This window comes from Equus caballus, chromosome 31, assembly GCF_041296265.1.
Source record: "Equus caballus isolate H_3958 breed thoroughbred chromosome 31, TB-T2T, whole genome shotgun sequence".
Lineage (NCBI taxonomy): Eukaryota > Metazoa > Chordata > Mammalia > Perissodactyla > Equidae > Equus > Equus caballus.
In genome coordinates this window covers 23,160,493-23,177,166 of record NC_091714.1, presented here as the reverse complement: position 1 = coordinate 23,177,166, position 16,674 = coordinate 23,160,493, and the positions used below count along the sequence as shown (strand labels likewise).

Below are 16,674 nucleotides of genomic sequence, written 5' to 3'. Positions count from 1 at the left end.
TTATGCCAGTTTTTCACTTGAAATGGAGTTCCAGCAAGGTTGCACTTTCCCAGGGTCGTTCCATAAAAGGAGGCCCAGAGTTTGCAGCCTGGTGCTCTGTCTCAGGAGAGTTCACTCCACCGTTCGTTCCACAATTGCTGAAAGCAGCCCTGACGGAACACGAGTGACAGTTCATTCCGATGGAGGGTGAGTTCAAGCAGTATTTATTTAAGATGGAAATCCAGATTCCTTCCAAAAGGCAATATCATCTTCAGCCAGTTGTTTGCACAGATAGCTTTACTGCCGTCCAGAAATTTGTGCACATGATTTCTCGGTGCTTTCCTGCCCTTAGCTAATGCTGACCTTCCGTGGCAAGGAAGGGCAGGGCAGCCTGCAGCCAAGACTCCTGGTTTCTCTGTTCACAGGCCCCACAGGAGTCATTTGACCATGAGCTGGAGGGACCTGTGGCCTCTGGGAAATGCTGCTCTCTAACCAAACCAGAAAGATCGTTGTCTGCTTTTTTGCTGACACTCAGATAAGGAAACGCCACTGATTCCCTTGGACATTTATCCTGGTCCATCAGGAAGTTTTCCCCCAAATGGCACCAGCAATAAAAATAGAAAGAATAATTATTAACCTTAACATAGGGATTCCAGATGGCAATCTGATCTTTCATCTCAACTAAGGGGAAATGTCAGAGACAAAATTCAGGAGACGGAAAATGGAAGAGGGACGGCCTGTGGGTGCTTCAGCTCGGCATTTTGATGGCTTTAGAGATGAAACTCTCTCAGGCAAAACCAAGGCCTCTTCTCGGAAGGGGGCCTGCAGCTTCACTTACAGGATGCGGAGCGGGGCTCCCCGGTCCCTTGAGCGCGTGTATCGCAAATGCATCTCATTACACGAGAATGAGGCAAATAAAATTGCTTCCAGTATTTTTTGGACGAATACTGTGGGAGACCATGGAGAAACAGAAGCCAGATTTCACACATATTCAGTTTTTTAAAAAAACCATTTAAATAGTATTAAGCTTTTCCGCACATCCATATTGGCTTAAAATCCATAATACTATTATTCAAAGCACTTTTCTTTTAAACTTAATGATTCTAAATGCATGATCATTAAACGAAATGCATTACGCATTGGCCATTTGCATTTTTCTAACTTTCTTGAATTTTAATAGCTGGAAAGTATTTAATGGACAGACCCTTTGCCCACAGTCAGGAGACCTGGGTTGTCGCTATCGGCCCTGGAATTCACTGACTCCAGTTCGTCTCTGTATTCCTCTCAACTCACCAGGCTGACACCTAACTGGAGCCATTCTGACTCCTTGAGGGCTCTTGAACACTAATGGCATTTTCCCTATTTTTTCAGGAACGTTTTGAGATAACAACAGAGGGTTTGGAATCAAACAGAGGGAAAGTCAAACAGCTTACTAACTGTACGTACTTGAGCAAGGACTTTCACCTCCCTGAGCTTCAGCTTTCCCTTCTGTCACACAGGGACAATAGTAATAAATACTTCCTAGGACTGTCACAGGAATTTATTGACTAATATACACAAACTGGTGGGTGTTCAATAAATGGCAACTTATTTTTGTTGCTGTTATTCTTCTTTCCCTCTTTTAATTAATTTCTTCTGCCAGAACTTGTGGTTTTGCCCTCTCTTCTACTTCTTATATTTTTATCCACTGAAATCCACCTGTTAGTTAATGTCCTTTCCCAAGCGTGTTTTCTTTGCAGTGCCTTCTCCAGCCCCCACAGCTAGAAGTGAATTCCCCATCGTCTCCCACCTGTGCCTCTTCTTTTGTACCTCATGTGGCACTTGTCACTTACTGCCTTGACCTTTGGTGGGGTTTTTGCCCCAATCCGATCATCCTAATTAGAATGATAGCCTCCAGAGGGCAGGAAGCAAAATGTTTCTCTCTTTAAATACTTCTTGAGGGGCCGGCCCCACGGCCGAGTGGTTAAGTTCGCACACTCCGCTTCTGTGGACCAGGGTTTCGCAGGTTCGGATCCAGGGCGTGGACATGGCACTGTTCATCAAGCCACACTGTGGTGGCACCCCACATGCCACAACTAGAAGGACCTACAACTAAAAAAATATGCAACTGTGTACCCAGGGAGGCTTTGGAAAGAAGAAGAAAAAATAAAATCTTCAAAATAAATAAAGATAAATAAATAAGTAAATACTTCTTGAATCGTGTTGAATGAATATGCACACACTCTAGAATAGTGCCATTTGGTTTCCAGATTAATTTATTGACTCCAAGCAGAGATAATCTTTTATTTTTGTATGTTCTTCAATTTTAACATTTAGATACCTCAATTTAGTAAATAGTTTTTTGTCCTGAAGTTACAACATAATAGTTGAAGTCAGAGTGAAACAATATATTGCTGAAAAGTCTTATTGGCAGGGCACTGCCACTCTCAATCTTTGAGTCCCTGTAAGCAGACATAATTCCTTCCAGAGCTGGGTGGTGATGCTTCCAAAATTACGGGCAACACAGCCATGGAACTTCCAGCAAGCCACTTCACCTTTCTCTGCTCCAGTTTTCTCACCTGTGAAATGGGTGGGAGGATATGATCAGGTAATCATTTAAGAGACTTTCTCCTCTAAAATTTCCTAGTTTTTAAAGTGAGAGCATTGAGCCTGGTGGCCCTGAGGTCTCCTCTCCATGGTGTGATTCTGTGTTGCCTTCTCTTTCCTAGACTACAAGGGTCCCAATAAGAAAAACCAAAATTAACTTCTCAGGCACTGCACCCACTATTCAAAAACTTCCCAGCTACTCCTGAGAGTTCCCGTATGGTTTCTCATGTGTACTCATAAATACATTTCTTTCTCCTCCTTAAGGATTCCATCACTGTTTTTCTTTATCCCAGCCATGTCTTCAGTTGCTCCTACTCCGCGTAAAGCTACCTGTGCTGTTTGGTCCTCACTGTTTTTGGAACAGGATTTTTTGCCTTGACTTCCTCATCTTTTGAATGAACCACATTTCATCATCTTTAAAATGAACTACACCTCCTCCAATGCTCTTATGCAAAGCCGGGGTGACTGAATCTTAGGACAAACATATTTTACAGCACCAAGAGAACTCCCATTCTGTAACGATAAGATAATTTAGGTGTACTGTAAGCTGCTTGATCATTAAAAATAGTATTAATGTAAGAGTTTATAAAAAGTAATTCTTATTTAAGATCCTCAAATACAACCTGGATTGAAGTGAATTTGTCACTCATGGGCAGTTTGAATGATGCGAATCATTTCATGAATTACCAGCACTTAGTGTAATTATTGGGAGGATGACACCCGCTTGGCTAGCTACCTTGGATGTTGTATTAACAGTAGCTTGGATATGCTCTACTGGCACCAATGCGAACTTGAGATCTGGAGACAGATGTGCAGAGACAGGGTTTCTGCTTTTCTTCATCAACTCATGCAGATCATGTGTGAGATGCATAATCCAACCTCCACAACCAAAGAATTTGAGGTACTCAAACCCTTTGTCCAACTACTTACTTCACATTGACAAAAATTTGGACAAAGGTCAAAGATTAAAAAATTAAGCCAAGTTACTAGAGATTGGAGCATTCGCAGAAAGGAACAAAGAAGTTACTAAAGACGTTTTTGCTTCAGTGGAATCCCACTTTGGGGAATTCTCCTTTGGATTGTCTCCTTTCTTTGTAATAGGAAAATGGTGGTGTCACCTGCTTGGGAGAAAGGACCCTCTCAGCTGCTGAGTGTGAGAACTTGTGAATGAAGCTTCAAGATGAGGCTGAGGGTGAGGAGAGTGTCAAGGATCCCCCTCTCCAACTTCTAGTCTAGGTGAAATAACAGATTCCTCCTAGATGATGCACAGTGCAAATCATTTTCTCAATACGAGGCTACATAAAAGCTTAGGGCCAAAACCTCTTCTAGTAATAGAATGTTCATTTTCCTGGAGGGGCGCATCTGCTGGCTTCCCTGAGGACCTGTAAAGATAGTAGGCAGATGGTGGAGGATTCGGGGGTTTTAGGATCCTAGCTACCTCTCCTTTTCCTTAAAGACCCTACTGACACCTGCTATATGCCTGGCCCTGGGCTCAGCACTAGAAAGATGGGGAAATATCCAGGAAAAGTCATTGCTGGGAGTTATCACTTGGCCATAATTCCCAAAGGCTGGGCTCCATTCAGGTCCCCCACATCCAAGCTGCTGAAGGGGCTCAGTTGCAGCAGAAGGCAGATGCTCACCACCTTCTGGAAAGTGACTCCTACCCTGTGAGCCGTGGCAGGAACCCTACTGCTACACAGAAAACCACAGCAACTTAACTGTCTGTCTGACCTGCCTGCTGCTTTGCTAGGAGAGAAAGAAAGAGATTTCACTCAACTAAAGAACGCCCCTAGATTGCAAAAGAAGACTTCTTTTTTTTTTCTATTTTTAGTTTGAAGTGTTTTTCTTTAGAAAACTGCATCTCCGTCTTCTCTCAATCAACCTCACTTCTCCGTATTCTTCAATGAATTTATAAGCTCCTTTTGGGGGTGATATTCCAGCTATCAGAGCACTGTATATTTACATTCTTGCGTCAAGACAGCCTATACAACTAGCAAGACAGGTTGTTAAGCTATAAGAGAGACTTGAAAGAACACACAGAGAGCTTATTATAAGCAAGATGAAGCATTGAGTGATGGTTAGCATTTCTGAGAAATTCTAGGGAGAAAAACATTTGGCAGTGAGGTGGAAAAATAACCCAGTGGTGGAGAGTGTTCCCATCCCTCAGCTAATCTCTCACCCCAGCCCTCTTCCTAAGGGCGGTTCTCGCTGTGCCCATCTTCCCACTGGAGGAGAAAACATTGAATTAGGTAAAACAGCCATTCTTGGAGCAGCCAAGGTTGAAGAAGTGCTAATAAATGCTGTCCTTGTTACTTTGAATCATTTCCTCAGGGTGTTTGTCATTTGTACACTGAGACATTCTGACAGCCACTTGGCACTTGCGTTTTGTCATGTTGTAATGGAGTACATTTCCATTGCATTCAATATTTTTTCACTCCAATTACATGCAGTGAATCAAACCCTTGCTATAGTGAGATTTGACTGAAGCCCTCCCCAGGGCCCAGCTCCACTGGAGAACTCTGCTCTGATAACTGCCAGTGGGTATGCACAGTGCCTTCCTCTCAATTTGAAGAGCAGCTAATTTGATTTGTTCTCTTATTTGAGAGTGAACCAGATCATTTGCATTGTAAATAAAACCATTTCTTGTCTTTATTTCCATCATTTTTTATTGCTTTTGGCTGCTTAACTTGAATAATTTAATCCTGGGCCATATGAAAGAGAGCGGAGAAGGATTTTAAATACGTTTAGGAGGGAGCTCAAAGCCATCTCTGGCGGTAAGCCTCTCTGATTGTGGACTCTGTGAGCCTTATATGGCACCTGGGTGATCGTCTCTGCTTCAGAGCTCAGAGGCAGACTAGAATGGCAGCCTCTCACAATGCATTCTCTGGGTTAAATTCAGGCTTGGTTCTACATGCCGAACAGCATTTCAGCGACGCCCTGGTGTTGTGTTGGTGGCAGAAGAAAGAAGAAACACGTATCCTGCAGCCAGGTCCTGATGCAAGGGCCACCTCTGCTCCACTCAGCCTCGGACCCAAGGGAAAGCAGGGCAGCACTGAGCAGGATTTGTCTTCTACAGGGATCGTTACAAGATGGAGCATGGAAGAAACAGCTCTAATGAGTATTTGCCCTTTTGCTACAATTTAAAAATTTTGAGAGTGCAGCCATTCCCCAGGACAGAAAAGGAAACAAATTTAGCCACAAAGATCGCTTTTAATCCTAACTTATTTCTGTTGTACCAAGTAGTTACTGATTTGATATTTCCGAGAACTACAATTATTTCTCCAGAAAATGGTACTTGAGGATGGAGCCTTCTAGATTCCCAGGAAGGTCTCAGAGGGGTTTTTTGCAGAGTTCCAAGCCAAGATTTTCATTCCTTCCTTGCTTCATGTTTGGTCTTGGCCATGGCTGTGAGCAGCAGGTGCTGGATCATAAGTCCTGTTCGGGGCAGAGGGAAGATTCTTAGTCCAGTACTGGATAATGGGAAAAATCTCTAGGAGAGCTAGCCTGTCCTTGGAAGATACAGTCTACCCCAGCCTCAGCTGACTCTTTCCAAAAAGGTGGGATGGCGATCACCCCCCCGAGATTCTCTCTGTCTAGGAAGGGCAGCATCCCCAGGCACAGCTGACGCTTGATGGACCTGACAGCCATGCCCTGTGAATCCACGAGGGAACTCCCAGGTCTAACCTTGGCTGCTTGGGCCAGCTAAACCCACCGCGCTCACCTCCCTGGCCCCTTACTTCTGGTTGTCTCTCCTCTTTCCACATTTTATCTTCATATTGCTCTGAGCTGCCTTTTCTCTTACCCAGACTTCTGCAGTTTTCTTCTCTTCCTAACGTTTATTCAGTGCCCTGGAACTCCCTATCTGTGGTAGGCAAAGTCTCTTAATTCTGCGATTGTTCCTTTCATCTCCTAGCCTTCACTGAAAACCGGCACTTCCCTGAGGATTTCTCACCCCTAGAAAGCTTCTCCAAGGGAGAGCTTTCACAGTCTTGCATCCCCTGCACCACATCATTGGGAGGTTGGCTCGGCACGCTCCTCGTTCCCACTGCTTCCTCAGATTGGCACTTCTCTTCCCTCACACAAAGCGCCCTGTTCATTTGGAACTCACAGCAAGTGTTCCTACAGCCCTGAACACCCCTCCACTTTATGATCAGCGCCTGCTGGGACTACTGTTGTCTGTGTTATCTCATTGTGAATACGCTGAATGTTGCATAGATTTGGGATCCTATCTTTTGTTTAGAGACAAAATTCTTAAACCCTTATCTACAGCCACGAGTCTTTCATACCTCCACACACACCCTACTCCTTGCTTTTGCCATCTCTCTGTGTTCACCTCTCACTTTGCCCAAAACCCTCCTTCTTTTGAGCCATCTAATCTATTTCTTTCCAACTCATTAAGTCTCTGTTCAAGTCCTATCTTTGTCATGAAATATCTTCAGGCACACCAACCCGAAGTGATTTCTCATCCTGCATATTCATAGCATTTATATTTCTGCCAAGTGATCAAAAATAAAACATGTAATAGCTGTTGACACCTTCTGATTCCGTGAAACTTTCTGCTGAATCCCCTGCCCTTTCGAATATCCTGCTGTTGCTGTTTGTGCCACTCCAGAGGCCCTCAGTGTGCTGATCCACCCTCCTCACTGCCACTATGAGGTACAAGGGTGAACCTGGCCAGGGGCAGGCAAACACCTTGGGCCCAAAGCACACGTTTATAATCACCATCACACATCTGATGATTAGAAACAAAAAGCTAACATCAGAACTCATTCCAGATAGGAATTTAATCACTTCATTTGCACACTTGCCATTTTTTTTCATAATTGCAAAATAGGCCGCTAATTAGTGTTTTTAAATGCACTTACAGTGACAAAACCTGCCTAGAATCATAAAATTTTAGAGATGAAGGACTTTCACTTCTTACATCTCTCATTTTACACAAAAAAATTTAATGCATGTTATTTTATCAGCCAGTATAAGTTTAAAGCAGCAGAAGTTTGTTTTTCACTCACATTGTGCATCCACTGTGTGGGTGGAAGAGTTCTGCTCATCGTAGTCTCTCGGAAACGCAGGATGATCAAGTCCATATCTCAATGCACATTCCCACTCCAGCCAGGGCAGAGAAATCAGAGCTCCAGAGAGTCTTTCCCTAGTGACTTGAAGTTCTGGCCAGAAATGATAGCTGTTGCTTCCCCTGCAGAAGCCAAAACCGTTGGCCAGAACTAATCCATAACCTACCCGACTAGAAGGGCCAGAATGTTCAGTCTTCTGTGTGCTAGGAAGTGCTGAAATTGATGAGCGGCACTAATAATACCATAACTATAGCTGATGTTAAATCACTTGTGCTGTTTTTATGCCATATTATTGTAACATGATGAGAGTAGTTGGAGAGCAGTAAAATGAATATGCATTTTGGAGCCAGAAGAGCCTAGGTTCAAAACTCTATTCTGCCACTTGTTAGCTGAGCCTGTGTGGCCTGGGGCAACATACTTGACCTTTCTGAACCTCAATTTTATTTACTTCTAAATGAATATTTAACAAGGCTACTGTGAGGATTCAATGAGATGGAATGCTTTTTAAAAATCTAGAACAACTTTTAACGAAGAATAGGTACTCAATATGTCTTTGTTTCCTTTTCTTTCTCCCTCTTTATTAATTCTTTGTTCGCCTTCTTTTTTGTCCTTCTTGACTTCCTGTATGGCTGTGGATTTGTTCTTGCTCTGGGTTTGAAAGACTCACTCCCACTTCCCTCACCTGTAGATGAGCATGCTCACGTCACCGCTACAACAATGCCAAGCTTTCATCAAGACCCCCACCATGCTTATCACGTCCAGGGCTGTGTTGTGTCAGGTGATTTTCTCCTCTTGATCTGATCCAGCTGTTAGATCAATCCCTTTCAATAATTTGCAAATCACTCCTTACCCCATCCTCACTTGAATTCTGTTAATTTTTCAAGATCATGTTATAATTCATCGTATAGATCATAAGTTTTGCGGGGAGGTTAAGAACCACATTTTCAACCTCTATGTCACTCACAGAATCAAGCATTTTACTTTCTGCTACCCACACAGTATCAGCTGTAAAGATGTTCATTGGTGACATCCACGGTGTATTAGCTTTCTAGGGCTGCCTGAACAACGTACCACTGAGCTGAAACAAATGAAACGTATTGCCTCACAGTTCTGCAAGCTGGAAGTCCACGATGAAGGTGTCAGCAGGGGTGCTTCCTTCTGAGAGCTGTGAGAGAGAATCTCTTCCGGGCCTCTCTTCTAGCTTCTGGTGGTTTGCTGGCAACCTTCACATTCCTAGGCTTACAGAAGCATCTCCCTTTTCCCCTTTTATAAGGACACTAGTCATATTGGATTAGGGCTCACCCTAATGACCTCGTCTTAACTAATGACATGTGCAATGGCACTATCTCTAAATACATTCACATTCGGAGGAACTGGGGATTAGGACTTCAATATACGAATTTTGAGGGGACACCATTCAACCCATGACACATAAGTTACTGTAACCAGGATGAATATTTAATGATTTTATAGAAAGAATAGTATGGCATCAATGTTTTGGCCACGTAAAGTATAACTTTCAGCGTCAAAAACTTGATATTGATATAGAGTGAACATATGTCAAAGAATAATTTACCTAATTCCTGAGAGAACTAGCTGACGGGCTCATTTTCCAGGGAGATCAATTTACCTGCCCCACAGCTCCAGACTACACTGGGGTTTAGTGTGCTGCACAGGATACGTGAAGAGCAATGAAACCATGAGCCAACAATCTCGCAGACAGTGCCCTCAGACAAAAGTCTGTGTGAGGCATGCCTGGGGAAACCAGTGAAGATGCATTATCAGAATGAGGAAACAACCCAGAGGTAAAATCTATGGGCAGTGGGTGGGTGGAAGCCGGCCTGGTGGTCTAGTGGTTAAGATTTGGCACTCTCACCTGGGTTTCATTTCTCAGTCAGGGAACCACACCACCTGTCTGTCGGATGTCACACTGTGGCCGCTGCATGTTGCTTTGATGCTGAAAGCTATGCCACCAGGATTTCAAACACCGGCAGGATCACCCATGGTGGACAGGTTTCAGTGGAGCTTCTAGACTAAGACAGACTAGAAAGAAGGACTTGGCCGCCCACTTCTGAAAAAACTGGCCATGAAAATGCTATGAATAGCAGTGCAGCATTGTCTGATGCAGCGCCAGAAGGGGAGAGGATAGAGCAAAAAGACTGGAGAGGGTTCTGCTCTGCTGTCCACAGGGGCGCTAGGGGCTGGAATCAACTCTACCACACTAACAACGAACCCCTTTAAAGACCCTGTCTCCAAATACTGCTACATTTTGAGGTACTGGAGGTTAGGATTTCAACATATGAATTTTGGGGAATACAATTCAGTCCATAACATTGCGTACATCTGGTTTAGTCTTTTTTTGTGTATGTGTGAGGAAGATTGGCCCTGAGCTAACATCTGTTGCCAATCTTCCTCTTTTCTTTTTTTTTCACTTGTGGAAGATTGTTGCTGAGCTAACATCTATGCCAAATCTTCCGCTATTTTATGTGGGATGCTGCCACAGCATGGCTTGATGAGCAGTGCTTGGTCCAGGCCCGGGATCTGAACCTACAAACCCTAGGCCACTGAAGCGGAGCACCAAAACTTAACCACTACACCACTAGACCAGCCCCCATCTGGTTTAGGCTTTTCCAGGAAAGTCTCAGGTTGTCCTTTGTGACAACAAAATTCTTGACTTCAGGCAAGCATGAGAGGAAAGTAGAAACAACTTGCTGATGTTAAGACTGAATGGCTGTTAATTCATCATGGTAATGAAGAATATCATAAAGGAGAAAAGTAAAGTTCTCTATTGAAGTAAATAAGATATATAATTCTTTTTAAAGGATTAGATTAATGTTTCCGTGAAGGTAAGAGCATGTTACAGACTTACACATTTCCAGGGCCTTCCAATTCATCTTATAAAGTGTACAACCAATAAAATACATTTATATTAATAACTTCTTTCCTGTAAAAAATTAACCTAGAGAAAACTGAGCTGCTTCGTTTATTTAAAAACGTTTCTCATGAAACTCATATAACGATGTTGAGCTAATTGATAAAAATAGAACATACCAAAAAGCCTGATTATTTTTATCATCTCTCTATTTTCATAAGGTGAAAGATAATATCTTTATCATTTTCTAATATCCACCTGGAAAATATCACAGACAGTTTTAGGTGTAAAAGACATCTTTATCTATATATTGTTTTAATTTAAGATTTACTCTCATGAACAGAAAATGAAACGTGCTGTTAAGAGAGGAATCATCATTTGGTTAAGATTGGAGCACAGGTACGTCAGAACAATGGATGGTTGGGCTAATACTGATTGAGATTAACTACACATAAATCGAAATAATACTATAGTATTTTAAAATAAACATGAAGTGAGAAAATACAATTGGAAGAAACCATAACAGCTCAGAAATGAGAACGTTTTGTTATTTGTTTTTTAAAACAAATTAAAGATATAACAAAGTCATTACGAAGCAAAGAAAATTATTTTGCTGACATACAAAATCCTGCTATCTGGTAAGATTACCTAATGAGTACAGAATATCTTTTGATTAATTCTTCTTAAGAGCTGACTAATTTGTTGTTTTAAGACTGAAAAAAAGTGAAACTTTACTCTTTTTTTAATAAAATATTTTTCTGAATAAGCACATCAAAATGAGCCAAAATCTTCTAACAATGATATAGTAACAGAGACAGTATTTACCACCCCACCCTAAACAACTAGAACGTTAAAGAAAATTATATGCAGCAATGATTTTCAGTCGTGGGACAATAGCAAGTACGGGACCACAATTCCTAAGAGAAGAGAAACAAACGAGGTAAGCTCTATGATTGTCCCAGCTTATTGCTTAGAGGCAGTTGAATTTGTAGTTAAAATTTTCCAACAAAAAAATTTACAGACCCAGATGGTTTCACTGAATCCCTCCAAACATTTTAAAAAGAAATAATATCAATTCTACAAAAATTATGCTAGGAAACTGAAGAGGAGAAAATACTTCCCAGCACATTTTATGGAGCCAGTATTACACTAATAAGAAAACCAGACAAAGACATTACAAGAACAGAATACTAAAATTAATAACCCTCATGAACAAGAAACAAAAATCTTAACAAAATTTCAGCAAATCGAATCAAGCAATTTAGAAAAAGGATAATATTATGGCAAGTGATATTTATCCCAGGAATTCAAGTTTGGATTAGCATTAGGAAATCAATCAATGCATTTCATCTTATTAGCAAACTGATAAAAGAAAAATATATAGATCTTCTCAACAGATATGAAAAAAGTATTTGACAAAATTGAATGCTCATTCATGACACAAACACTGAATGAAGAGGAAAGAGATCTTCCTCAACCTCATTAAGGGCATCTACCACAAACTTACAGCTAACACCACACCATAATTAATCACAAAATAATGAACGCATTTTTTAAATTCGTGTATTGAGGATGGTTTGAGAAAAGATATATGCTCTTATCACCTCCATTCAATACAGTTTTAAAGGTTCTAGAAAGCGCAATAATGCAAGGAAAATAAGGCATACAGACAGGGAAAATGAGGCATACAGATGCTTTATTCATAGATGACATACTCAGCATTGTATAAAATCCTAAGCAATCCACAAAAAGACTATTCAAACTAACAAGGGAGCTTAGCAAGGACACAGGATACATGCACAATATAAAAAAATCATGTGTATGTCTATATATTAACAATAAACAACTGGAAACTGAAATTAATAAAAAAATCACTTACAATACCATCAAAATGTGTGAAATAGAGATAAATTTGACAAAAATTACATAAGACCAGCGTACTGAAAACTGCAAAACATTACAGAGAGAAATTTAAAAGAACTAAATGAACAGAGATACATAAATCAATCAACAGAGCTCTTTTAATTTTAGAGGCTTTATAGTCTATTTTTTTAATGTATTTATTCTTTATTGCAGTAACATTGGATTATAACATTACATAGCTTTCAGATGTACATCTTAGTATATTTCGAATTCTGTGTAGATTACATCATGTTCACCACCCAAAAACTAATTATAGTCCATCCCCTCACATGTGTGCCTAATCACCCCTTTTGCCCTCCCCCCCTTCCCCTATGGTAACCACCAATCCTATCTCTATTGCTATGTGTTTGTTTGTCACTGTTTTTATCTTCTACTTATGAGTGAGATCATACAGTATTTGACTTTCTCCCTCTGACTTATTTCACTCAACATTATACCCTCAAGGACCATCCATGTTGTCACAAATGGCTGGATTTCATCATTTCTTAGGGCTGAGTAGTATTCCATCGTGTATAAATATCACGTCTTCTTTATCCATTCGTCCCTTGATGGGCACCTAGGTTGCTTCCAAGTCTTGGCTATTGTGTATAATGCTGCAATGAACATGGGGGTGCATGTGTCTTTATGCCTTTGTGTTTTCAAGTTCTTTGGAAAAATACCCAGCAGTGGGATAGCTGGATCCTATGGTAGATCTATCCTTAATTTTCTGAGGATACTCCATACTGCTTTCCACAGTGGCTGCACCAGTTTGCACTCCCACCAACAATGAACAAGGGTTGCCTTCTCTCCACATCCTCTCCAACACTTGTTGTTTCCTGTCTTGTTAATTATAGCCATTCTGACTGGAGTGAGGTGATATCTCATTGCAGTTTTGATTTGCGTTTCCCTGATAGCTAATGACGTTGAGTATCTTTTCATATGCCTGTTGGCCATCTGTATATCTTCTTTGGAGAAATCTCTGTTCAGATCTTTTGTCCATTTTTTAATTTGTTTGTTGGTTTTTTTGCGGTTGAGATGGATGTGTTCTTTGTATATTTTGGATATTAACCCCTTATCTGATATATGGTTTGCAAATATCTTCTCCCAATTGTTAGGTTGTCTTTTCATTTTCTTGATGATTTCCTTTGCTGTGCAGAAGCTTTTTAGTTTGATGTAGTCCCATTTGTTCGTTTTTTCTTTTGTTTCCCTTGACCGGTCAGACATGGTACTTGAAAATATGCTGCTCAGTCAAAGAGCGTGCTGCCTATGTTTTCTTCTGGATGTTTCATGGTTTCAGGTCTTACATTCAACTCTTTAATGCATTTTGAGTTGATGTTTGTTCATGGTGTAAGGGAATGGTCTACTTTCATTCTTTTTCATGTGGCTGTCCAGTTCTCCCAACACCATTTATTGAAGAGACTCTCCTTTCTCCATTGTATGCTCTTGGCTCCCATGTCGAATATTAGCTGTCCGTAAATGTGTGGGTTTATTTCTGGGCTCTGGATTCTGCTCCATTGATCTATGTGTCAGTTTTTGTGCCAGTACCATGCTGTTTTGGTTACTATGGCTTTGTAGTATATTTTGAAATCAGGGAGTGTGATACCTCCAGCTTTGTTCTTTTTTCTCAGGAATCCTTTGGCTATTCGGGGTCTTTTGTTGTTCCATATAAATTTTAGGATTCTTTGTTCTATTTCTGTGAAAAATGTTGTTGGAACTTTGATAGGGATTGTGTTGAATCTATAGATTGCTTTAGGAAGTATGGACATTTTAACTATGTTAACTTTTCCAATCCAAGAGCACGGGGTATCTTTCCATTTCTTTGTGTCTTCTTTGATTTCTTTCAACAATGTTTTATAGTTTTTGGTGCTGTTAGGATTCTCTCTTTATCTTTAATTTTAATTTTAATTATCTTTAAATTTTGGACATTTTAATTATAATATGTCTTGGTGTGGGCTTCTTTGGGCTTATCTTTTTGGAGCTCTCTGTGCATCCTGTATATTTGGGTGTCTGTTTCCTTCCTTAGGTTAGGAAAATTTTCATCTATTCTTTCTTCAAATAAATTTTCTGCCCCTTTGTCTCTCTCTTCTCCTTCTGGGACACCTATAATACGTATGTCAGCATGCTTGTTATTGTCCCAGAGTTCCCTTAGACTGTTCTCATTCTGTCTAATCCTTTTTTCTTTTTTCTGTTCAGCTTGGGTGATTTCCTCTAGTCTTTCATCTAGCTCACTGATCTGTTCTTTTGTATCCTCTACTCTGCTATTGAGTCCCTCTAGTGAATTTTTCATTGTTCATTTGTATTCTTCATTTCTGCTTGGTTCTTTTTTATAGTTTCCAGTTCTTTGTTGATGAGCTCACTGTGTACATCCAGTCTTCTCCCAATATCTGTGGGCATCCTTATGAGATTTTGTTTGAACTCTTTGTTGGGTAGATCACTTATTTCTGTTTCATTTAGTCCTTTCTCTGGGGTTTTGTCCTGTTCCTTTGCTTGGAATGTACTCCTTTGTCTCCTCATTATGCCTCTTTCTCTGTGCTTATTTCTATGTATTAGGAGAGTTGGCCATGTCTCCCGATCTTGGAGAAGTCGCCTTATGTAAGAGATGTCTATTGAGGCCCAGCAGTGTGCTTCCCTCTCATCACCAGTCCAAATGATCCAAGAGTGACCCCTTTGTGGGTCCTTGTGTCCTTCTGCTGTGGCAGGGTTGCTTTTAATGGAGGTACCCAAGGAATTTAGTCCTTCCTTCCCTGCCCAGCTGTTTGTAAAGCTAGTTTGGGGAGCCTCAGCACCATTGGCTACAAAGTCTAACTGCACACTCCTATTGCAGTTTTCCTGTTAATTGAATGGGTACCCAGTGTAGCTGGTTGCTAGGCTCAGGGGCTTACAGTTGCTATAGACCTCAGACCTACAAGGCTGTTGTCAGTTCTCTTAAGAGTGCAGCTGAGTGGGGCTGGCCCTAGGCATGGGAGCACTCAATCATTTCAGGCTTTGGAAGGTGAGGCTGATCCTTCTTATGACTATTTGTGAAGTACAGGTCTTCTGCCATTGATAAGCCTTACACCCCACAGGACCACACACACATTCAAGACAGTCCTGGTCTGTGCACACTTCCCAACCCTCTAGAGTATACCCCGATGCCCACTGCAGAGGCCCCCACCTCTCCACCAAAGCCCCCCACGGTTCAACTGGTCCTCACACAGGCCCTGCCCCACAGAGGCAGACACACTCACCTGCCCGTAGAGGATCAAGGCACCCAGTCAATGCAGGCTGACAAGTAGCCTGAGGGCTTGCTGTTGGGTGGGGCCGGTCCCTAGGGCAGGCTGCCTGCCCTGGCTGAACTGGATTAAATCTGTGCTTTAGTGGGTGTGACAGAGCCCTGGGCTAACAGGCCAGAGGAAGAACCTCAATGGTGTCTGCTGGGGTCTGTGTCAGCATGCCTGGACCAGGTCAGAACAATGGCCCCCACCAATGTCTCAGTCTCTGGAGAGGTCCCTCCTCTCACTAAGATGCCCCCAGAGCCCACCAGGTGAGTCTCGTTTCACCAAAGGACTGTCAGCCTTCTCTCTTGTGATTTTACGTTGCTGAGATGGGTGAGTTTGTGTGTGGGTTCTTTAAGACCTGGGCCTTTTCAGCTTTCATCTGACAGCTTTGCCGGGGGTATCCTCGCTGCAGTTAACAGCCAGCAAAGCCAGATAGTAAGACCCTTGTCTCAGTTGTGCTGAGTCTGAAAGATACTTACTGCAGTACCGGCCCTGCTCCAGACCTCACTCCTCCAGGGAGGGCTGTGTACCTTAGGGTGGCTCCCGCCTGGCATGCTGAGAAGCTCCATTGCTCCCAAAGGTGGTTTTTTTTCTCTCCAGCAGGAATTTCTGATTCTTCCACCTTAGTCAGGACTGTCCCTTGTTGTGGGGGTTCTTTTTATCCAGTTTTCAGTGTTCTATCCAGGGTAATTTTTCCAAAAATAGTTGTAACCTGGTTGTGTTCATGGGAGGAGATAAAGTTCAGAGTCTGCTTACGCCACCATCTTGATGAGATGACTCGATAATCTAATTTATTAATACCTTCAGGAAGTAGGAAAATATTTCAAACTTACATGGTGAGAGATAAAGATTTTTCTCAATTATAACCATACAAACACAAAACGAACTTGCAGCATCAGTTCTAAGCTTTAGCCATGGGTCAAAAACAAACACAGAACACAAAATCTTACCAGTCCGGATCTCAAAGGGCAGTTCTCCTTTCCAGGGGGCATGAAACGCTGTCCTA

General features: G+C 41.7%; 1 long non-coding RNA gene across 2 annotated transcripts; it reads right to left on the bottom strand.

Moving 5' to 3' along the window:
- Positions 1 to 2,233: 2,233 nt before the first annotated feature.
- LOC138921624 (uncharacterized) lies at positions 2,234 to 7,762 on the bottom strand. 2 transcript variants are annotated; one of them, XR_011434357.1, is made up of 3 exons: positions 7,578 to 7,753; positions 5,383 to 6,000; positions 2,234 to 2,537 (listed from the first exon to the last, which is right to left on the bottom strand). It is a non-coding gene; the product is annotated as an uncharacterized lncRNA (long non-coding RNA). The 2 variants fall into 2 exon arrangements; XR_011434356.1 differs by lacking the exon at positions 2,234 to 2,537 and having other exon boundaries at positions 5,380 to 6,000; positions 7,578 to 7,762.
- Between the last annotated feature and the right edge of the window lie 8,912 nt (positions 7,763 to 16,674).